General features: G+C 39.4%; 1 protein-coding gene across 2 annotated transcripts in view; it reads right to left on the bottom strand.

The window, feature by feature from the left end:
* STK38L (serine/threonine kinase 38 like) overlaps positions 1-23,909 on the bottom strand; it is an 84,751-nt gene that overhangs the window by 33,735 nt on the left and 27,107 nt on the right. The window lies entirely within an intron of this gene.

The following is a 23,909-nucleotide window of genomic DNA, read 5'->3' as shown; positions in this document are numbered from 1 at the left end:
GTCTACATCTGGATCAAAAAAGACTAGGATGGTTCCATGCATTAAGGAGGTTTTTGCTGATCTGGATGGAGATCATAACAGACCTAGAGAAGATGCAGACTGCCAACAGTGAGCATCCAACATTGCACTGTTAGCTGGAAAGTATTCCCCCAACCTACACCACAACACCCACCTCTCCCTAATTACATGAAGATACAGACCTCTGTGTATGGATTTGAACGGCAGTAGACTCCAGGGATAATGGAATGGACCAAAAGACCTTTCTTGTTCTTCAACATCAATCAAGTCAAGTGCAGGTTAATAGTAAGTTTACCTATGACAAATTCCTAGTTCTACTGCCCTCTTATTGGTTTTACATCTCAAGGTACTACAAGAGTCTTAAAGTCATTATGTCCAAATACAACATTATTATTTTAGCCTCACAAACTTGTTCCTCTGTGGACTACTCTAAAGATTTTTAGAACAAGAAGTTGATTGTGTCACTTGTTTAAAATCATTCATGTCTCTTCACAGCCTACAGCAAATCAAATTAGCTTTGCACGATAAACAAAGGCAACTCACATACACTGAATGGTCGTGCCTATCAGGAATTTTGTGATATTTTATTCACTGATTTCTCCCCTTTTCCTCCAGAGGATTCAAGAGAGTGGCACTTTCTATGCATGACTGCATTTCCTACTTACAACAGTCCTGCAAGGTAAAGAACTGAAGCTTAGAAAGGTCACATGGCACGGCACCTGGGTGGCTCAGTTGGTTAAGCGTCTGACTTTGGCTCAGGTCATGATCTCGCAGTTCGTGGGTTTGAGCCCGCATCGGGTTCTGTGCTGACAGCTCTGCTGTCTGGAGCCTGCTTCAGATTCTGTGTCTCCCTCTCTCTCTCCGCCCCTCCCCCATTCGCACTTTGTATTTCTCACTCAAAAATAAACATTAAAAAAATTAAAAAAAAAAAAAAGATGTAATGAATTTAACTCCAAAACCCAAAGGTGGATACCAAGTAATGAAAAACAAGTTCCATATGTATGGAATGTATGTGTATGTGTATACACACACACACACACACACACACACACACACACAACTATATAATTTGATCATGATTAATAATACTTTCCATTCTAGTTATACATACATACCTGCAAATACGTATACTTTGTTTAAAAACCAAAGCAGAGCAAAACCTGTGTCTACTCAACAACTGGCAAAGTATTGAGCACACAGTAGGCATTCAGTAAATGATGATAACAACTCAACTCTAATGGATTTTAAATTATATTTTCACATATAATAGTTTCCTTTGGATTAAAAACTACAGAATCATTAGTGTTATGTTAACGTTCAGAAACAAATCCTACTTGAGGGATACAATTACAGAAAAAGCAAATATCCCACCCCTGATCTCAATTAAATAATATCTTTTAGAAAGTAGCCTTAAAAAGAAGAAAAAATTCTTTCCTTCCAGCCAGACAAAATAGGCCTTAAAAATTCCAAATTAAACAAAACCAAGAACAGAAGTGACCAAATTATTACAAAGAATGATCTAGATGAGTGGCACTTATTATATTGCAAATTTATTCCTCTAATGGATTTAACACTGTTCTTTGTCTATTACTAAAGCTCTTTCTTTCCTCAGAAAAAGAACAGGATACAATTTGCAAGTCTACAATTCCTGGACTGATAAAAACAACACTAGGTGCCCTTGAATTTCCTGTTCATGTGTTTTCTCCAGACTCCCCTATTCATTAATGGAGACACTACCAATAGTTAAGTCCAACATTCTTTCGTTTATCAAGCCTGGGGAAAGGAGATAACAAATCTGGCACTCAGGCTACCTATAAATAGATGTGGTGTCTCCAACCATTTACCATCAAACTTCTAAAGTAGGAAAACAGAACTGCTTTACCTGACTGGCAAAACATACTATTTAACTGGGGGTTTCACCTTAGTTGCCACACACTACATATCAGAGGAAAGAGTATCCTTAATGCCACTGTATTGCCTTATAATGTACAATTGTTTCTACACTCATTTAGTTGCGACCAAAAGGCCCCAGGCTACAACAGATTGGATACCGCATATACCAGGTCCCTAAAGACACAGCAGCCACAGCTTCTTTTCTCTGGGCAGTTTAACCTGAAGAGCAAGAAACTCACTCAGGTGAGGGTTCCAGGCCCAGCACTAAATTTTACTAGTTGTAGTCTTTCCAGCTAAAATTTACTGCAAATTTACACTATATGCCAGCATTGCACGGATTACTGAGAATACGAAGAAGGATAAAATAGAGTCCCTGCCCTATTCGTCATCTTACAGGGATACAAAGAAGGGACAAGTTGGCTCTGCAAGGGTTTAAGAGTAGTCAGAGGTTTAACAGAGGAGGAGATACTTGAACTGCAACTTGGGGTGAGTGGGGAGGAGTAAGGGTTCACAAGTCAGATGGACAGGGCAGCGGAGGGAGAGGTGGAAGGGCACCAAAAAGACCGACACACGTGAGTACACAGATGGCGTGAGTATATTCAGTGAAATAGCAGGAGATGAAGGGGGAAGGACAGCTAGAAGTCATGATAAAATACCTTTTTGCCATGTTAAAAATTATCCTAAGCACAAATGGGAGTCATTCAGGGCTTTTAACTAAGTGAAAAGTGACAGCCAACAAACAACATTACTCAGTGCTTACCCAAGTAGCAAGAACTCTTCTAAGAATGTTCCTTGTTTTGATGCAGTTAATCCTCCTGTCAGCAACAAGACCCTAAGACCTGACCTTTACTGCCCACCTGCATGTGCCCACCCACCTTTGTCCCACATTTTCCTTAAGTTCTTTCCAGCTATCTCCTCACTCAGGCAAAGGAGCCAAAGGGCACAGCATCCATTGATGGAAACCAAAACTACCCCTCAAGCTATAACGACTGCCAGGGGGAAGAACTTCGGAGGCCCAGACCAGTTTGAGCTTAACCACTGGCTTACACCTGCGCAGTTGGACCATGCGGTGACCGACAGTGACCTCTACCTCACTCTAATGCTAAATTCTCCACCCGAGGAGGAGCATAAGCCTCACTAACATAACCTATAATGCATATCTAGGCATGTTTTCTTGAGGCACATGTGTGACCTTATGCCCGCTTCACATGCGATGACAAGGGTTCCTTTTCTAAATATTCATCCTAACCCTAAATAAAAGGAACTCATTCACTCTTGCCTGGGGAATCACAGCTTTGGACGTTATCCCCCCACGATCTCTTTATTTGCTGCAAATATAGTTACTTTGTATGACAAGTCCACCCACTGTAGTTTCTATCTGTAAGTCACCAAGGAGCAAACTCATGTCAGTTGGGTTACATAACCACCTCTGAAGTCCAATCTGACTGGTACTTCACGTGATTGTGCTGGTACAGGGAGGTTGGCAAAAAGTCTGGGAGGAGATTACATGGAAGGAATATAAATCAGGTTAGGGGGACTCAGTAACAGTCATGGGTTACAAACTGTGGCTCTGGTCATATTTTGTTTGGTTTGCACTGTGACTTAGAAATTAGAAGATTTCACATAAGAACTCAGATTTCTGGTTCTTCTTGAAAAATCAGATTGGTCAAATATGAGCCCACATTACTGCCTGGAACAGAGAAGCAGCAGCCCCCTTGCAAGACAGGGCATAGTGCCAAAGCCCACCAACTGTCTACTCCCTTATGCCCAGCATCCTTCACGCATCTTATTACCTACTTGCTTCTGGTAAGTGTTTGAAATTACAATCTTTGGCTTAGTATAAAACAATGAGGGCCTAATTTAAGATAGTAGAGGCTCAGATATTTAGCTGGAAAGACTGAAATCTATAATTACTTCTGGGTTTCAGATTTGGATAAGTGGGTAAATGGTGATATCATCAATAAGAATAGGAATTATAAGAAGAGCTAACTTGGTAGGGAAAGAAAATAAGTTCGTCTGATTCTGAGTCGTTACCAGACTCAGTTTAAAAGTTGTGCTTTTTTTTTTTTCTTTTTTAAGTAGGCTCCATGCCTAGCACAGAGCCCAACATGGCACTTGAACTCATGACCCTGAGATCAAGACCTGAGCTGAGATGAAGAGTTGGATACTTAACCAACTGAGCCAGCCAGGCATCCCAAAATTTATGTTTTAAAATGATAATTAAAAATTTTGTTAATGTTTATTTTTGAGAGAGAGACAGAGTGCAGCAGGGGAAGGGAAGAGAGAGCGGGAAACAGAGAAGCCGAAGCACGTTCCAGGCTCCAAGCCCTCAGCATAGAGCCCAACACAGGGCTCGAACCCACAAACTGTGAGATCATGACCCAAGCCCAAGTTAGACACTCAACTGACTGAGCCAGGCACCCCTAAAATGATAATTCTAAAGATTTACATTTAGAAATGAAAAATAATCCTGTTCACAAAAGTAGCAAGGAGAAGGGGATAAAGAACAACATCCATAAAATACCTAAGAATCCCATGATTAAAAAAAAAAAAAAAAAGCTTGGCCTTTCCATGAGGAAATCTAATCATAGACTGTGGAAGGAAGGGAAGAATTATTCAATTAATGGTGTTGAAATAACTGGTTATCTATTTAAGCAAGTCAGATGTTCATTTCATTCCAAAGGGCAAAATACATTTCAAATGGTTCAACATAAAAACTAAACATAAAAACTAAAAAGGAAACAACAACAACAACAACAACAACAGGAAATAAAGTATAAAGAATAAACTTCAAAAAAATTACCAGAAAATACAGATGAGTAACTGTCTGATCTTTGAACTGATAAGAAATGTATTCAGGGGCGCCTGGGTGGCGCAGTCGGTTAAGCGTCCGACTTCAGCCAGGTCACGATCTCGTGGTTCGTGATTTCGAGCCCTGCGTCGGGCTCTGGGCTGATGGCTCAGAGCCTAGAGCTTGTTTCCGATTCTGTGTCTCCTTCTCTCTCTGCCCCTTGCCTGTGCATGCTCTGTCTCTCTCTGTCCCAAAAATAAATAAACGTTGAAAAAAAAAAATTTAAAAAAAAAAAAAAAAAAAAAGAAATGTATTCAAAAGAAATCACAATAAAAATCGCGCCAGGCATCGTTATACAAAAATTTAGAATATACATATATGGATATCAAACAAGATTTAAAGGACAGTATTGGGGGGAAAAACTGCAAAATAACAATGTGTATTAAAAGTATACTGAAGTATAAAGGTATATGCTAAAAATAAATTCATTTCTTAAAATGTATGAAAAGCATATAACATAGCTTTTTAAATATTAAAGTTGTAAAAAGAAAATAAGAACCCTAATAATGAATGAATAATACTGATTGACAATATATAAATAAAAATAGCTAACTTCCGGAAAATGTTCAATTTTCCCAAGTAAATCAGACATGGAAACTTTAAAATAATGTATATTTTCCCTCTATGAAAAAAGCCATAATTTAGAGGGGGCAAACCCTCCTGGTCCAGGCTACCATGAGATGACTTTCTCATATACCATCTATGCTTGTTTGTGTGGATTCTTTCAGCTTTACTGAGATGTAATTGACACTGCATAATGTTAAGATGTACCAAGTAATGATTTGACATATACATACATCATAAAATAATTACAATAAGGTTAGGTATCCATCAAATCATATAGTTATAATTTTTCTGTGTGTGGTGAGAATTTTTAAGATTTACTCTCTTAGCAACCTTCAAATATACAAAACAGTATTGTTAACTATAGTTACCTTGCTGTACAGAACATCACCAGAATTTATAATTTACATTTTGTACACTTTGACCACCTTTCCTCATTCCTCCTCCAACTGCCCCACCCCTGAACCCACAGCAACCACCAATCTATTTCTAGTTCAATATTTGTTTAGGTTCCACATAGAAGTGATATCATACAGTATCTGTCTTTTACTTTCTGACTTATTTCACTTAGCATAATGTCCTCCAGGTCCATCCATGTTGTCACAAATGTCAGGATGTCCTTTTTTTATGGCTGATTGATATTCCATTATATCGAAATACCACATTTTCTTTATTCATTCATCTATCAGTAGACACTTAGGTTGCTTCCATGTGTTGGTTATTGTGACTAATGCTGCAATGAACAGAGGGGTGTGGCTATCTCTTTGAGACAATGATTTCACTTCATTTGCAGATACCTAAAAATGAAATTACTGGATCATATAATAGTTCTATTTTTAACTTTGGGGGGACCTCCATACGAATTTATATTTCCAACCAACAAAGTATAAGAGTTTCTATTTTTCCACATCCTCACCAATACTTGCCACCTCTCGATAATACCCATTCTAACAGGTGTGAATACCTCACTTCCAAAGAATATCTTCAAGTCTTTTGTCCATTTTTAATCATATTATTTACTTTTCTTGATACTGAATTACATGAATTCCTTGTATATTTTGGATATTAACCTCTGTCCTAGGCTTTTCTTTGTTGGGAGATTTTTGATTACTGATTCAATCTCTTTCCTTGTTATCAGTCTGGCCAGATTTTCTATTTCTTCAGGATTTGGACTTGGTAGATTGTATGTTTACAGGAATTCATCCATTTCTTCTAAGGTTGTCCATTTTTTTGGTGTTTAATTATTCACTAGAGTCTCTTATGATCCTTTGTACTTTTTTTTTTTTTTAACGTTTATTTATTTTTGAGAGACAGAGAGGCAGAGCATGAACGGGGGAGGGTCAGAGAGAGAGGGAGACACAGAATCTGAAACAGGCTCCAGGCTCTGAGCTGTCAGCACAGAGCCCGACGCGGGCTCGAACCCACGGACCGTGAGATCATGACCTGAGCCGAAGTCGGCCGCTCAACCGACTGAGCCACCCAGGCGCCCCCGATCCTTTGTACTTCTATAATATCAGCTGTAATATCTTCTCTTTCTTTTCTAATATTATTTGAATATCCACTCTTTTTTCTTGGTTAGTCTAGCTAAAGGTTTCACACTTTTGTGTACCTTTCCAAAGAACCAACCAACAGTTTTGTTAAACTTTTCTATTGTTTTCCTATTCTCTACTTCATTTATTTCTGCTCTGGTGTTTATTATTTCCTTCCTTCTGCTAACTTTGGGTTTAGTTTGTTCTTCTTTTTGTAGTTCCTTGAGTTGTAAAGCTATGATATTTGAGATCTTTCTTTTTTCTTAGTGGATGCATTTATCACTATAAACTTCTCTCTTAGAAATTCCTTTGCTGCATCCCATAAGTTTTAGCATGTTGGGTTTCCATTTTCAGTTGTTTCATATTTAAAAATTGTTTTCTTTTGATTTCTACTTTGACACATTTGTTGTCTATGAGTGTGTTGTTTAATTTTCATATATTTGTGAATTTTCCAGCTTTCCTCCTGTTCTAGTGATTGAAATGAAACTGATTTCTAGTTTCATATTACTGTGGTCAGAAAGATACTTGACACATTTGTTGTCTATGAGTGTGTTGTTTAATTTTCATATATTTGTGAATTTTCCAGCTTTCCTCCTGTTCTAGTGATTGAAATGAAACTGATTTCTAGTTTCATATTACTGTGGTCAGAAAGATACTTGATATAATTCTAATCTTCTTCAATTTGTTAAGACATATGTTGTGAGTGTTTTTTGTTTTTGTCCGTTAGGTCCATTTGCTCTAATGTTATTCATATCTACTATTTGCTTATTGATTCTCTGTCTGGATGATCTATCCATTACTAAGAGGAGGTATTAAAGTTCCCAACTATTATTGCATAGCTATTTATTTCCCTTTAGTTCTGTTAATATTTGCTTTATAGATCAGGTGCTCTGATGTTGGGTGCATAATTATTTACTATTGTTATATATTATCAATTAATTAATCCTTTTATCATTACATAATGACTTTGTCTCTTCTGACCATTTTTAGTTTAAAGCCTATTTTGTCTGATTTAAGCATAGCTGCCCCTGTTTTCTTTTAATTACCATTTGCTTGAAATATCTTTTTCCAACCCTTCATTTACAGTCTGTGTGTGTCCTTAAAGTTTAAATGAGTCTCTTGTAGACAGTGCATCATTGGATCTTGTCTTTCTAATCCATTCAGTCATTCTGTGTCTTTTTATTGGAGAATTTATTCCATTTATGTTTAAGTTAATTAATGATAGGTAAGGACTTAATATTGCCATATGTTAATTGTTTTGTTCTGTAGATCCCTTGTTCTTTGCCCCCCTCTCTGGCTATCTTGTTTTATCAATAATGACCCTTTTTTTGTGGTAATATACTCTGACTCCTTTATCATAACCTTTTGTGTTTCTACTATAGGTTTTTCTTTGTGGTTGTGGTTATCTGGAGGCTTATAACACCCGATTTGAAGCTAGTAACAAATTTAACAATAACACTAACAATTATTGTAGTTATGCTTATTTTTACAGTGTTTATTTTCTAACATTTAAGAATGTGGCCAGTGAGTTTTACACATTTGTATGTTTTTATGATGTTAATTAACATCCTTTCACTTCTGCTTGAAGAATGTAACTTTAACATTTCTTGTAAATTAGATCTAGGGGCATTGCTTTTGTTGATTTGGGGAAATCTTTATCTCTCCTTCATTTGTAAAGGACAGTTTTAGGGCATATAGGATTCTTGGTTGACAGGTTTTTTTCTTACAATATTTTGAATATATCATCCCATTGACTTCTGGACTGCAAAGTTTCTTTTGAGAAAGCCACATATAGTCTTATGAGAACATCCCTGTACTGACAAGTTGTTTTACTCTTCCTGCTTTCAAAATTCTCTTTTTCTTTGACTTTTGAACCCTTTCAGGGTTCAACCTATTTGAGATTCATTGCACCTCCTGAATCTGATATCCATTTCTCTCTCCAAGTTTGGGGAGTTTTTTGCCACTCTTGCTTTAAATGCACTTCTCTCCCTTTCTCTTCTTCTGGGCATTCATAATAATATACAGATTCAAAATACATATTTGCATCTCTTTATTGTGTTCTATAAGCCTGTAAGACTTTCTTCACTCTTCATTTGTTTTCTTCTGTGAATAGATAATTTTAAATAACCTATCTTTCAATTCATTAATTCTTTTTTTTTTCCTGCTTTGTCAAGTCTGTTGTTGAATCTCTCAATTGAATTCTTCAGTTCATTATATTCTTCAGCTCTAAGATTTCTGGTTTTTTTAAAAAATAGTTTCTATCAAAAAACTTCATTGAACTTTTCATTTTGTATGTGCATTATTTTCTGAATTTCATCTAAGCATCTGTCTGTGTATTCTTGTAGCTCACTGAACTTAAGAGAATTATTCTGAATTCTTTGTCAGATAGTTCACAGATCCCCATTTCTTCAGGGTCAGTTTTTGGAGTTTTATTAGTGTCATTTGGTGGTGTCATGTTTACCTGATTCTTCACATTCCTTTTTTTTTTTTTTTTATCTATGTTGAAAGAGAGAGAGAGAAAGAGAGTGTACATGTGGGGAAGGGGTAGAGAGACAAGGTGAGAGAGAGAATCCCAAGCAGGCTCTGCACTGACAGTGGAGCTGTCTCAATGTGGAACTCAAACTCACAAACCATGAGATCATGACCTGAGCCAAAGCTGGATGTTCAACCAACTGAGCCACCCAAGCATCTCTCTTCATGTTCCTTGATTCCTTGTGTTGGTATCTGCCATTTAGGTAATTGGTCTCTTTCCCCAGATTTTATAGGTTCAGCAGGAGAAGATCTTCACCAGTCAGCCCAGCTTGGGATACTGGACAGATCAGCTGGTAGTATCCATGGGCAGGTAGGACTTGCTATCAGGATCTCTAGTTGGGTGAGGCTGCTGCCCACGCTCTGACATTAGGGTGGGTGCTACTAGCTGGGCTCTGTGGTTGCCTGAGTCTGTTGGCTGGGTTCCATATTCAAGTGTGGCCAATGAGAGGGCTCCCTGACCAGGTGGGGCCACTGGCTGAATTCTACAATTACCTTTGGCCAAGTGTGGTCACAGGTTGTGTTCCCTGGCATAGTGGTGCCACGGTTGGACTCCCAGATTAAGTAGGACTATAGTCTGGGCGCTGCAATCACTCCTGTTTGGGTGGGGTCTTAGGCTGTGTTTCCTGACTGGATGGGCTGCTGGCTGAACTCCATGTTGAGGTGGGCTGCAGACAGGCCTTTGTGGTTGGACAAGGCCTTTGGCTATGCTCTGTAATCAAAGAGACAGCAGGCTGTGCCCTGAGGTTGGGCAAGGTCTCAGGTTGTACTTCACATCAGGTAAGCTGTTGGCCATGCTCCACTGTTTGAGAAGGTTGCTGGCTGACTTCTCTGGTTGGGAGGTATCTCCATCTGTGTCCCGCAGTTAGATGGGCTAGAGACTGTGCTCCGCAGAAGGACAGGATTGCTGTCCAGGCTTCTGCATCAGGTGGGGCTGCAGGCTATGCCTCCCAGTTAGACAGGTGGCTCCCTGCCTGGGGAGGCTGTGTTCAACAATCAGGCAGAGCCATAGGCTGTGCTCTCTTGTAGGGTAGGGCTGTGGGGTGGGCTCAGCAGCTGGGTAGTACCATAGACTGGGCTACAAGGCTATCCAGGCTCACTGTTCCCTGATTATGCAGTGACAGAGGCTACACTTAACAGTATACTTAACAGGGCTTCTGGCTTGGCTCCCTGCCCAAGCAGGGCTGTAGGATAGGCCCTGTGGCTGCACAGATTCTTTGGCCTAGTCTCTTGGTTAGGTGGGACTGGAGGTTATACTGAACAGTTGGGCAGGGTTGTGAATGTGCTTCCCTGTATGGCTGGGGCCATAGTACAGGCCCCACACTTGGTATGGATGGTTGGCTAGGAACCCAAATAAGGCAGAGCTGTCCATTAAGATCCCTAATAAACAAGGCCACTGTCCTGGCACTGCAGATGGGCAGAGCAGCTGGCTGGGGTCTCTGCTCAGGCACCACTGTAAGCAGGAATGTGGGCCACCAAGATCTGAGCACTGGGTGGTGTAAATGCCATCCCCCTTCTCTATCTATCTGATCCCTAGCAGTAGAGTCCTGCAGACTTTCCCAAGGATCCCTGTGAGGTGAGCCCCGAGTGGACATCCCCAGATGTATCCCACAATGCTGGAGGAGCTGGATGTCAACCGTGGGCTCTCCTTTTACCCACTGGAAAAACCATAGGCCCAGGGGGACCTTCTCGGTACAGCACTGTGCCGCACTGTGCGGCCTGGGGGAGGGGCAACAAGGTCACAGCATGTGGCTCTTCTCAGTCTCTGTGAGACAGCCTCACCCCTGGGTTCTGGGATTTTTATAATGGTGCTGTCTACAGGTAGTTGCTAGTTGGTCTTCTTGGAGGGGGGCTGAAGTTGGGGACAATCTATGTCACTAACTTGATGATATCACTCCCTGTGCTTATGTTAATTGGTAGGAATATAATACTTTCTGGTAGGGACTACAGCAATTTGTATTAAGAAACTAAGTTTTGTAGTTTTTTGACAGAATAATTTCACCTTTAGGAATCTATCATAACAAAGTAATAACAACTGCAGCAAAAATTTATAGAGTTGTCTTTAAATCAAAGCATTATTTAAAATAGCAAATAAAACAAATGTTTAAAATTAGGTGAAATGAGGGGCGCCTGGGTGGCCCCTGGTCGGTTAAGCATCTGACTTCTGCTCAGGTCATGATCTCACGGTTCGTGGATTCGAGCCCTGAATCGGGTTCTGTGCTGACAGCTCAGAGCCTGAAGCCTGCTTCAGATTCTGCGTCTCCCTCTCTCTCTGCCTCTCCCCCACTTACGCTCTCTCTCTCTCAAAAATAAATAAACTTAAAAAAATTTTTAAATTAGGTGAAAGGATTGATGGAATGATGATAGCAAGAAATACCACAGAAACACTGAAGAAAATTTCCCCCAAATACTTAACATGAGAAATAATATTAAGTAAACAGGATACAAAACTCTATCTAGAGGTTATGTATGAACTCAAGAAAAAGGAAAAAGGGAGTCAATTATGGCATGAAATTATGGATAATTTAAATTTTGTGCTTTATCATTTTTTAAATATTCCAATTTTTCCATAAAGGAAAACCAATGATTTTTATAATAAGAAAAAAAGTATGTAAGAGTAATTGTGTGAGGGTAGACGCAGAAGCAGCGAAAGGGCATCAACCCAAATTTTTCAGCCCATGAAGGTGGTTTTCCAGGTACCACTGTACTTGGCAGTTTCTTCCTATGAACCAAATTCTCACTTCTGGTTTAGTGGAGGACTACGAACAGCAAAAAGAGTCTGAGTCGTGGCATAAAATTAAACATACACCACAAGGCTAATGAGAATTCTGAAAAGTTTTCTAGTCGCGTCTTAACTTTTTAGGAAAACAGATTTTTAGTGGCTCCTACTTGTGCATGTTCACAAGGGCTCAAAGTGTTTGTCACTCTCTTCTGACACAGCTTTTGTACTGGGGACTCCAAAGGCCCATCACAGAATCAAAAAGCAGAGCAGCACAAATCTCCCCTAAATTAACTTCAAGTCTTATTTCAGGTAAGGGAGCTACTCCAAGATTCTAAGAAGAGACAAAATGAATGCTCTGGCTTTAAAGGGGCCCACTCCCCTTTACTCCTTTTTTAAAGGACGCACAGCCTGATTCAACACACCAAAACAACCAAAAATGCCTAGTTTGTGCTAAAAGGTGAAGGTCTGGTAGGACCAGAGAAAACTAAAGGGACGACGCAGGAAAACGGCGAGTGCTGACAGGCGGTGCGATACACTGTGAAGGAAATTCGGGGAGCAGCCCAAACGCTTGCGTCACTCAGTGGCCCGACTGTAAGAGCTGATCTCTGAACTCCCATCTTTCACTTTCTTAAAAGGAAGCTTCTAACAGGAATCAGAACGGGAATGAGAGACAGAGACAGGAACAGACTGACATTTACCCAAAATGAAACTTGAAAACAGGCTTAAGTGTAGGTGAGGATGTAAAATACAAACTTCCCAAACATGACTTTAATTAAAAATATAAACTCCTAGTTTAATTTTCCCATACACTCAAAAATATGCAAAGCAGCCGCATCACTCAATAGGCTCAGGAGGGATGTGGATTCCTCCACTGTGCCAGTTTCTTTTAGATGCCTTACTTTTAGTTTTAAAATTACTGTATTATTTTGTTTGCTGCTCCTTGTCAAACGACAACCATTCACTACCCACTGAAAAAGATCAGACTAATTTAACATAAGAGCAAGAAGCAGCACTGCTTTTTGAGGGCAAAAACTGGATTAGACTAAAAATAAAACATGGTATCATTGAGCTTACAGTTTTAAGATGTAAGTAGCTCTGAGGTACTTTTAGTTATTTTGAGTCATTTAAACTCTCCCAAGAGGCTTTTTGACCATCACAAGTGACCAACGAAAACTGCCCCCAGCTAAAAGCAGACTTACCACGTGACTCATAAGATTCAGATATTGTGTTAAGTATGACTTGCCTCCTGCAACCGTGAGAAAACCCAGAAGGCATCCACCCCATTTAAGACACCAGAGTACAAAAATCTTTAAAGCAGAAAAAAAACATTTTTAGTGCTACTGACCTGTATTTCATTAACTAATTTAGTAATTAATACCTGAACAGTTGATTATCTAACTATCAAACAGGGTCAGACCATTTTATTGACTTGGGATCTTTATTTTTTTTTTTTAATTTTTTAATGTTTATTTTTGAGAGAGAGAGAGACAGAGACAGAGAGAGAGAGAGAGAGAGAGAGAGAGAGAGAGACAGAGAGTGGGGGAGGGGCAGAGAGAGAGGGACACACAAAATCTGAAGCAGGCTCCAGGCTCTGAGCTGTCAGCACAGAGCCCAACACGGGGCTCGAACCCACAAACACAAGATCACGACCTGAGCCGAAGTCAGACACTTAACTGAATGAGCCACCCAAGTGCCTCCAACTTGAGATCTTTAAAACACAATCCTGATTTTATTTGGAAAACAAATATAGGAGAAGGAGGAAAATGCCTAAAATGGAATAAAAAGCAAATTGTATAGTTAGCTGTCATCAAGGATTTCCTGTAATTCAAGTGAGTGTACAGGCAAATCCTCCCCTAAATCAGTTTAGGAGTTCAATTCTGTTCAGCATTTTCTAGACTTCATCACATAAGGTCTAAGGTGGCAAATTTAGTTCACCAACGTGCAAGACTGTTAGAATCCCAGAACTTGAAAACAGAAGCTATGTAATCCAGCCCGTCTCCCTCATTTTACACAAGCACAGCCCACGGTCACGTGGCTATCTGGTGGAAAAGCCTGGACTAGAACCAGCTACACGACCTTCAGGTGGAGCTCCCCATCTAGCCGAGAGTCCACAGAGTGTGGTGGTGGGTCTAGGACTCTGAATTACCCTGCAGAGAAGCTGGCTGGCTGAACACTGACAGCCGGGGCCAAGTCCCAGACTACACGGTATCTATTAGCTCTAACGCTGATGTCCATGTCCAACACTAAATCACTGCTCACTATCTTATGATTACAGATCTGTGGATCAAATCACTGGTTTCTGCCTGCTTTTTGGATGACTGAAGAATGACATTTTTTACTGCAAACTTTCTAAAAAACCAAAATATTATGACTAAAGCTTTCTTGAAAGCGATTAGGATTTCGATGACAGAAGTTAACCATTGTTAAGTGATCTAAATTTAGCCTGAACCCTACCTCTATCTATAATTATTTCCTTGTAAAACTATTCCCCAAAGTGAGGTTTTCAAAATCTATTATACCCTATGGAATCACCGGCACTCCTTGTCCCTGACACCTGAGCCTGAAGGCATACCTAAGTGGACATATATTCAGAAGTCTGGAATCTGCCGTAGGTATTCTATAACATGAAATAAGTTTTCTAAAATATAAAAATATACTTCTTTTCTTCTCAAACTGGAAATATCTTTTTTCTATTTATGAAAGTAAAACATTTCCTGTAAAAATGTGAAAATATCCAGAAGTATATAAATTGCAACATGAAAGTGACCTCACATTCCTACCTCCCATAATATCCAGTTTTAACTGCTGGGTAACAGATTGGCATTACACTGCCTGGATTTAAATTCTGGCTCTGTCACTTATGAACTCTGAGAGCTCTCAGGGTGTCAGTGTCCTTATCTACAAAACAGACATGATAACAGCATGTGAGAATTGAAAACTAGTGTTTATTAAGTACTTTACAAAGTGTAGGTATTGTTCCAAGCACTTAAAACATACTAACGAATTTTAATAAAGTGGTTGACGGATATATGATATATGTTAAAGCACTGAATAGTGCCTGAGCCTCAGTCAGTTGCTCATTAAATGTCAACTGTTGTTATGATGTTCCCAAATTTTAATGCACACAAACACACACATATATATGGTTTTACTACAAAATGGCTCATATAAACTGTTTTGTAACTTGCTTTTTCCCTTACTGTCTTAATATAAACAGATACACTTTACCTTTTTTAAGAAGCACACGGTAATAACATTTTCCAACATACAATGAGTTGTTTTGCGCTAGACACTGTGCTTTTTGTGTATCATCTCATTTAACCCTCATATGAACCCTAAAAAGGATGTGCCATTAATACTCCTACGTATTAGGAGGAAAGAAAAGACTGAACTGTATTAAATAACTTGCCCAAGATCATACAGCTAACTGTGGTGGAACTAGGATTTGAACTTAGCATAGCACACTCCATTTTCTGTAGTGCCATAGTTTTGAGCCAATGTCCACTAACAGACGTTTAGATGGCCCCCATTTTGGGGAGGTATTGTTAGCAATGCCGCAGTGAACGTAGTTCTATTATTTCTACTATTTCTATTATTTAAATTCTGTTAAAATTTCTGTTATTGGGATGTTACATTAAGACCCTATTGTTTAGGCCCTATTTATTTAGACCAGCACATATAATTTCTTTTTTTTTTTTTAATGTTTATTTTTGAGAGAGAGAGAAAAAAAAATACAAGTGGGATACGGGTGGAGAGACAGGGAGACACAGAATCCGAAGCAGGCTCCAGGCTCTGAGCTGTCAGCATAGAGCCTGATGCGGGCTCGAACTCACAGACCGTGAGATCACGACCTGAGCCGAAGTTGGACACGTAACCGAGCCACCCAGGCACCCCTATAATTCTGTTTTAAAATCATGCCAATTTACTCTTCAGCAGAAAACTTCCCCTCATAGATAACGATTCTCTGGGAAGCAATTAACCAATGTCCTTATTGTCACTATCAATCCTGTCATCATCATGGCTACTATTCACTAAGCACCTTACCTTCTCTGTGCCAGACAATACTGTGTGCATTACCTCACTTAGTCTTCACAACAACTGTATGAGGTAGGTACTATTTCCCCATTTAACAATTGAGTAACTGAGGCTCCAAGAAGTTAAGTTAGTTGCCAGAAGCCCCTCGATTAAAAAGTGGTAGAGCTGGGATCTGAATCCTGTCTGACTCCCGGACTATGGTTCTCTTGTTCTAACATCACTCCTACCCTTTATGATCAGACTCAACTAGTTCAACAAAGCTAAAGCCAAAAATAAATCTTTTAACCTCCTAAAGACAACTCAAGAGAACTACTGGTCACTTCTCACATGATCAGCTTACTTATTCTTGATAAACCTGAAGTCACAGTATAGTTCCTGGTATTATAGAAACTTAAAAGACTCAACTAGCACATCCTACCAGAAACAAGGCTATGTTAACCTTCCTCCCACTCAACATGCCTTCTTGCCCAAAAAGCTGTACAAAGCGTTTAAAGAGTCTTATCATCTCTTTTGGGAACCTTTGCAATCATTTCACCGATTATTTAAAATATGTATTGTCTATCCTATGCTGTCCTCATCTCTTTGTCTAAATAGGGGGAAAAGTACCAGAATGGTTTACTGCGTGAGCAGGAAGACTAACCAACACTGAGCGGCAGTCAGAAACCCAGCAAAGTTGCCATATTAGGGGTGAAGTTCAGGTTTAAGCTGCATCTAGATGGGTTCCCAGGATCCCTAAAATAACCTCAGAAAGCCAGAAAAGTCTCCAGAGTGGTGACAAAGGAGACCCTCTTATCTGTTTGGCAGCCTTAAAATTAGAAAGTTCTTCTTACATCTAACCTAAATCTCTCCTGCTGAAATTCAAACCCAACTATTTTTCTCAAGTTCTCCATTAAAATTAAGAACTTCAACTGCAGCAATTAACTTGCCCCAATTCTCACAGCAAATAAGAAAAATGTAGCTAGAATCAGCACTGATTTCTTTTGATTCTTGTCACTGCATTAATCCAAACTTCTTAAATTTTCAGTCCATTTTGCTAAGGGAAAAACTGCTTGTCTCCCTCAAAACAACTGCAAAACTGGAGAATAAAGTTGCCCTTCTGAAATCTTCATGACTGGTATTTATTTAAGAATAAAAAAAAATGGAATCCCTTCACAGTGCTTTTAAAGATGTTTAATTAGTAAAAATAAAACCGTGGGTAAATTTAATCCACTACTTCTATGTCGGGTACAGTGCTACATGTTTCCCACGCATGACAGTCTTTCATCTCCACAGCAATTCCGTGAGGTAGAAGTTTCCAGACTCACAAATGAGGAAACTGAGACTTAGTTAAGTTGCCACTCCAAAGACATACAACTAGTAAGTGGAACCCATTCTGCCTCATATCAGGGCCCAAGCTCACAACCCATTTAACTAGACTGTCTCTCATCTGACTTTTATTTTCAAACGGGTAAGCCCTGCTTTATGGAGTACTTTGTTACTGAACACACCAGGCTCATTATTACAAATTTGACTTTCCTTGCCTCTTTCCATTATAAAATGTGTGGAAAAATAACATCCCACACTTTCACAAAACTAAAGAGAGTCGTACTTAAGTGTACAGTGCCATTTATTTATTTATTTGTTTTTAAATATCATGTTGTACATCTTTATTTTTTTTAAGATTTTAAGTAATCTCTACACCCAAAGTGGGGCTCGAACTCACAATCCTGAGATCAGCGTCTCATGCTCTACCAACTGATCCAGCCAGGTGCCCCTGGTGGGCATTTTTCAAAAGCTAAGAAAAAAATATGTGCACAAAGGCTTAGGTATAAGTATGACCATCCACAGAACTTTTGCACTAGATAAACCATCTGATAACAGTCCATTTTGAGACTCTTCTCTATTCCATTAATCAATCTATTCATTCATTCATTCTTACACCTAAACCAAACTATTTTTAGAGCTGTAAAATAAAACAAACAAAAAAAACCCAGGTTTTGACACCTGCTTAGGCAAGCCTCTCTCCTTTTTCCTGTTTCCCCTCCCCCAAATTTTTACATTCTTTCATATGAATTTTAGAATCTGCTCTAAAGTTCAACTAAAAATATTGTTGGGGGGGGGGCGCCTGGGTGGCTCAGTCGGTTAAGTGTCCGACTTCAACTCAGGCCACGATCTCGCAGTCCGTGAGTTCAAGCCCCGCATCGGACTCTGGGCTGATGGCTCAGAGCCTGGAGCCTGCTTCCGATTCTGTGTCTCCCTCTCTCTCTGCCCCTCCCCCGTTCATGCTCTCTGTCTCAAAAACAAATAAACGTTAAAAAAAATTAAAAAAATATATTGTTGGGATTTTAACCAGGTATCTTCTTTTTGGAAAGAGGAAAAAATATGGTTTAAACTAACCCAGCATCAGCCTATGGTTTCAAATTACCATTTTGATTTTGGTTTTCTGCCAAGGTATTTCTGCCACCTGGGGGACAAGTATCCAGATTGAAGGTTAAGGTTTTTTACTGACCCTTTTAAAAAGCGGCATCCAAACTTACAGTGTCTGTTATTGATTACAGAAAACAAAATAAGATATTCAACGAACCTAGGAAGTGGTGTTTGCAAGACAGGGCTTCAGGATGACCAAAGATAGAAAAATAGAAGAAACAAGCTAAGCTAATAGTTCCACTGGCAAATACTTGGCATCATTATCACCTGCTATACATGAGACCCTCTGCAGGTAGGAAGAGACCCAAATAGTGAGAGAGATGACATGAGCACTTTAAGATCCCATAATATATTTTATTAAGTTTTTAGTTATTTTGAGAGAGAGAGAGAGAGAGCATGTGCATGAGCAAGCAGGGGAGGAGCAGAGAGCGGAAGAGAGAGAATCCCAAGCAGACTCCACGCTGTCAGCACAGAGCCCAACGCAGGGCTCGATCGCACAACCATGAGATCATGACCTGAGCCGGTATCAGGAGACAGATACTTAACCAACTGAGCCACCCAGGCACCCCAGATCCCATATTATTTTCGAAAAAAGCAACACTAACTCACAGAAACAATTAGTGCATGTGACAAATAAGCTTGAGTGGGCCTTTCTGACATAAACAGTGCTTCAGAACGGGGAAAGATCGCTGTAGGCTGCTGTGCCCAAAGGAAACTAGTAAGTTGGGTAGCTCAGCTCTAGCTTACCTGAATGCTGCACAGTAATCAAAATGTAATGACATCGATTTTTTTAAAAGCCCACGTGAGGAAAAATAGTGATGATCTCAATTTGGTTCCAAACTTGCAGCACCCTAATAAAAGGGCAGATACCCTCCGGGCAAGCATCTCCCAATGCTCTTGCTGTAGCTACTCCACATGATATGCTCGAACCGTGGCCAGCACCAGATAAACCCAATGGAAAACCCCTCCAGATACTTGGTGGCTCCAGGGGCTACTTGGTACCGGAACCCTATCCTATTCTCCCATATGCGACCTGAAAAGTCCCCACTCCATAAGACTTGCTCCATGAAAACCTCCACCCAGTCTCCTAACATCATGGAAATTTACTAGTTCACACAGAAGACCTAGTATGTGGGCTCATCTATTTGTGGAAAGAGGTAGCTCTTTCCAAAATTATTGAGTCAGAAAATTTTACCGGCACTAGACTTGTTTAAAAAAAAAAAAAAAAAAAATTTTTTTTTTTTTTAGTTGAATAAACAGGATGAACACTGTATCTCCTTCCAAGGAGAGGGAAAAAAAAAAAAAAAACCACTGCTAAACATAAGCTGGGAATATTGGTTGGGAGGAATTAGGGTGGAAGGAACCTTTTTTTTTTTAATTTAAATCATATGCAAACTCCAAAGTTAATTAATTTTAAAATCATTATTAGATAATGCAAAGCAAGGCATCTGAGTAGTTTCTTTACCACACTGACATGCCAGCAAGCACTATTTGGGTATTTAGGAAGGGCATTTTCTTTGAAAATGAGTAGAAAACTTACCTGTCATTTAGTATTAAGGCAGTTTTAACTATCACTAAAATCAGGTAGTTAAGACTATTTAACCCTCTGAAATTCTTTCCTTCCAGTCCTTCATGCTGTTTATACTCCTTAAAGGTAATTATTAGTACTTTAAATTAAGCAGAGAACACAGCAGGGTGTGAACGTTTTCACACACGAGCCTCAGAACTCCATTTCTAATCAGATACATTGCAAATCATAAAACATTACTTCACTTGATACCCTACAGCTTTTATTAAGTGAAACTGGGAAGGTTGGTGGGTTGTGAATTTTTAGAAGTGAAATAAATACTCTATATAGTTCCCCATATACTTTAAGAGTTGTGAAGGTGCCTGACTCTTGATTTCGGCTCAGGTCATGATCCCAGGGTCATGGGGTAGAGTCCTGCTTTGGGCTATGCACTGAACCTGAAGCCTGCTTAGGATTCTCTCTCTCTCTCTCTCTCTCTCTCTCTCTCTCTCACCTTCCCCTTCTCTTTCTCACTCCCTCTGCCCTCTCCTCTGCTCACACACTCTCTCTAAAATAAAAAATAAAAATAAATTTTAAAAAGGAGTGGTGAAGGTCAAATGGAAGAGGTGAAGGTCAAATGGAAGGTACAAATGGAAGAGGTCAAAAGGCAGGACACTACTCGATGTACCACACTGGAACCCGTTGTACGTGCACTAGAACATGATAAAAATTCTGTGTCCAGGATAATGGTTATTTCTGGGAAGGAGGATAAAAGGCATCTCAAACTCTATAGTATTTTGTTACTTAAATAAAATCCAAGGCAAATTTGGCAAAATAATAATATCTGTGCTGCAGACACGTGGACGTTCCTTATACTTCTCTGTATAACTGCATATGTTTACAATTCATAACACCATAGGGTATCTTATTTTCTACTATTTTCCTTATTAATATTGTCACTGTCTCCTGTCTTCCTTACACCTCCATCTAACAGTTTCAATAAAAAAGCACAACTCTCCAGGGACAAAGGATGTCAGAGAGAAGGGGGCAGTGAATGAGTGGCCCTGGGAATAGCTGGGTAGAGCACGGAGAGAGAAGCAGGGCAGAAGACCACCACTCACCGGGGAGGGGGGCACCAAGGTCCGCAGTGAGGCTTCATTATTTTGTTTGAAGTATCATGACTTCCCAGAATACCAGAGACATCTATATAGATATATATTTAAAGGCCTAAAAAACATATCCCATACATACTAAAATATTTCCAGATGAAATAACATCACATCAAGGATTTGCTGCAAAATAAATATGAAGGGAGTAGGTGGGGGTACAGATGAAACAGAACTGGTTACGATTTGATAACTGTTTAAGCTGGTGATGCTACATGGGGAGACATTATACTCTCCTTGGGTATACATTTAAACTCTTCCATAATAAATTTTTTAGGAAAAAAAACCTAAAATAAATTATTTAATTTTTACCGTGTTAAAAGTCCTGCCCCATTGCAATGTGTTAGACCCGTGCATGGCAGGGGGATCAGACAGGCCAGGGTTGGTCCTGACGCTACCACTAGTCAGCTGTGTGCCCTGACCTTAGTCACTCAAGTGTCTTCAGTGTTGAGTTTACCCATCTGAAAAAAATGAAAGGGCTGGATGAGGTAATATTAAGTTCCCTTTTAACTATAACATGATTATTGGGTTTATAAAACTGACTTGCCGTTCCTGTATAATACAATTAAGAACTGCAAATGTTATAAACAGAGGGTTACTGGAGGGGTTGTGGGGGGGGCGGGGTGGCCTAAATGGGTAGGGGCATTAAGGAACCTGCTGAAATCATTGTTGCACTATATGCTAACTTGCTGAGTTAAAAAAAATAAACTAAATGAAAAAAAAAATAACTGCAAACGTTATTAATGATACACTATGGCCAATTGGGAGTATCTTTGATCCCTCATTTATTTACTTATTGACAAACATTTAGGGAATGTGTATGATGTGCCAGGCAGTGCTACATGTGGGCAGAATACAAAGTTAAATGACACAGAATCCCTGTTTTCCAGATCCATTTGAATCATGAGACAGATGTATAAACAAATGACAATACAATGGGTAAGAAGATAGCGATGATGGAGCTGAAAATGCCAAGGGCCTTCACAGTGTGAGAGAGCAGGGAATTGTAAATAATCTTATATGTAGAAGGAGAGAGAAAGTTATGTGGCAGGAGAGGACACTGGCTAAGAAAGTAGGGACCAGACCGAAAAGAAGCATCAATGTTATACCAAGGAATTTGGATGGTATCTTGAAAAGTGATAAGGAAGCCATTTTAAAGAGTGTAAGCCTGGAAATGATGCAATCCAATCTACACTTCAGACAAACTGCTGGAGCAGGAGTATAGATTCGGTGGTGGTTCGTGGTGTTTGGGGAACAAAGGAGGGAGTCAAAGAAGGGAGGGACGCTCACCTAGCTGTTAGGAGGTAACTACAATGGTCCAGCAAAGCAAGACATGATGACGCTTGATCCAAGGCAGTATTAGTGGACATCACTGAGATATTGTTACAGCTTTAGAAATGCAGGTTTTAGGGGCGCCTGGGTGGCGCAGTCGGTTAAGCGTCCGACTTCAGCCAGGTCACAATCTCGCGGTCCGTGAGTTCGAGCCCCGCGTCGGGCTCTGGGCTGATGGCTTGGAGCCTGGAGCCTGTTTCCGGTTCTGTGTCTCCCTCTCTCTCTGCCCCTCCCCCCGTTCATGCTCTGTCTCTCTCTGTCCCAAAAATAAATAAACGTTGAAAAAAAAAATGCAGGTTTTAGATATTCTACTATATTCCCCAGCCCCTCCCCGCCCCCGTACCAGCTTTCAAGATAATATACAAGCTACAGCATGAAATAATATCTGTTTATCACTGGTGGGGTACCAGCTTCAAGCACAGTGCGTAGCACATAGGAGGTGCTTAATAAATGTGGGTTATGTGTTGAATGTGACAAGTTTTAATGAACTAATGAAACACACAGGGTCACATGGTACCAGTGGTTAAGTCTCTGCTCACTGGATATTGGCAATGATTTGATAGAAAGCCTAAGTAAGGGAAGATGGAAATTCTTTTTCAGGTGATTTTTATGCCCCTCTCTAACCCTCCCATCATCCCCCCCCAGATTTGTAGACAATATCAGCAATGATCCTCTCTGTTATTTCTTAAAATCATGGAGTGGATAGTTAATTTGTTGTTATTTAAAAGTTAGACTACTCCTATATGTAGACTATAATAGAAGACTTTTTTCTCATATATATTACATAGTATCTTTTAAGAACCAAGAAGGGTACTTCTAAGAAAAATATTAGAAGTACTCATCAGTACTAGGTACTACAAACCATATAAATTTTGTTCCAAGTTTTACAAAACAAAAGTAATATTTTTCCTGAAACCATTATCTTTAGTTGAATAAAAATAAAAAGTAAAGCACAGAAAAGTAGATCATCTAGACAATGTCTTGCTGTTACTGACTGTTACTCAAATTAGAAAATTGTGCCCTTTAATTACTACCTTCTTATAATTTCAGATTTTCTCAGCAGTCTGTGGTATTAAACATTAAAACTTATAAATTTTATTCTACTCCAAACCTGTAACTTTTAAAAATGTTAATATCATCCCAAATGTCATTGACAAAAATAAGAATATGTAATTCATAAGTAACTGAACATTAATTATGTGCCAGATAATATACTTAACATTTTATATATACTTTATACATATATACACACTCAATCTATACCATTTGATCTTGACCCTCACAGTAACCCTAAGAAGGGGTACATAAAGTTACTGCCATTTTGCAGTGGAAAAAAATAGGGCTCAGAAAAGATGTG

Source organism: Prionailurus bengalensis, chromosome B4 (assembly GCF_016509475.1).
Source record: "Prionailurus bengalensis isolate Pbe53 chromosome B4, Fcat_Pben_1.1_paternal_pri, whole genome shotgun sequence".
NCBI lineage: Eukaryota > Metazoa > Chordata > Mammalia > Carnivora > Felidae > Prionailurus > Prionailurus bengalensis.
This window is presented reverse-complemented; position numbering and strand designations above follow the sequence as displayed.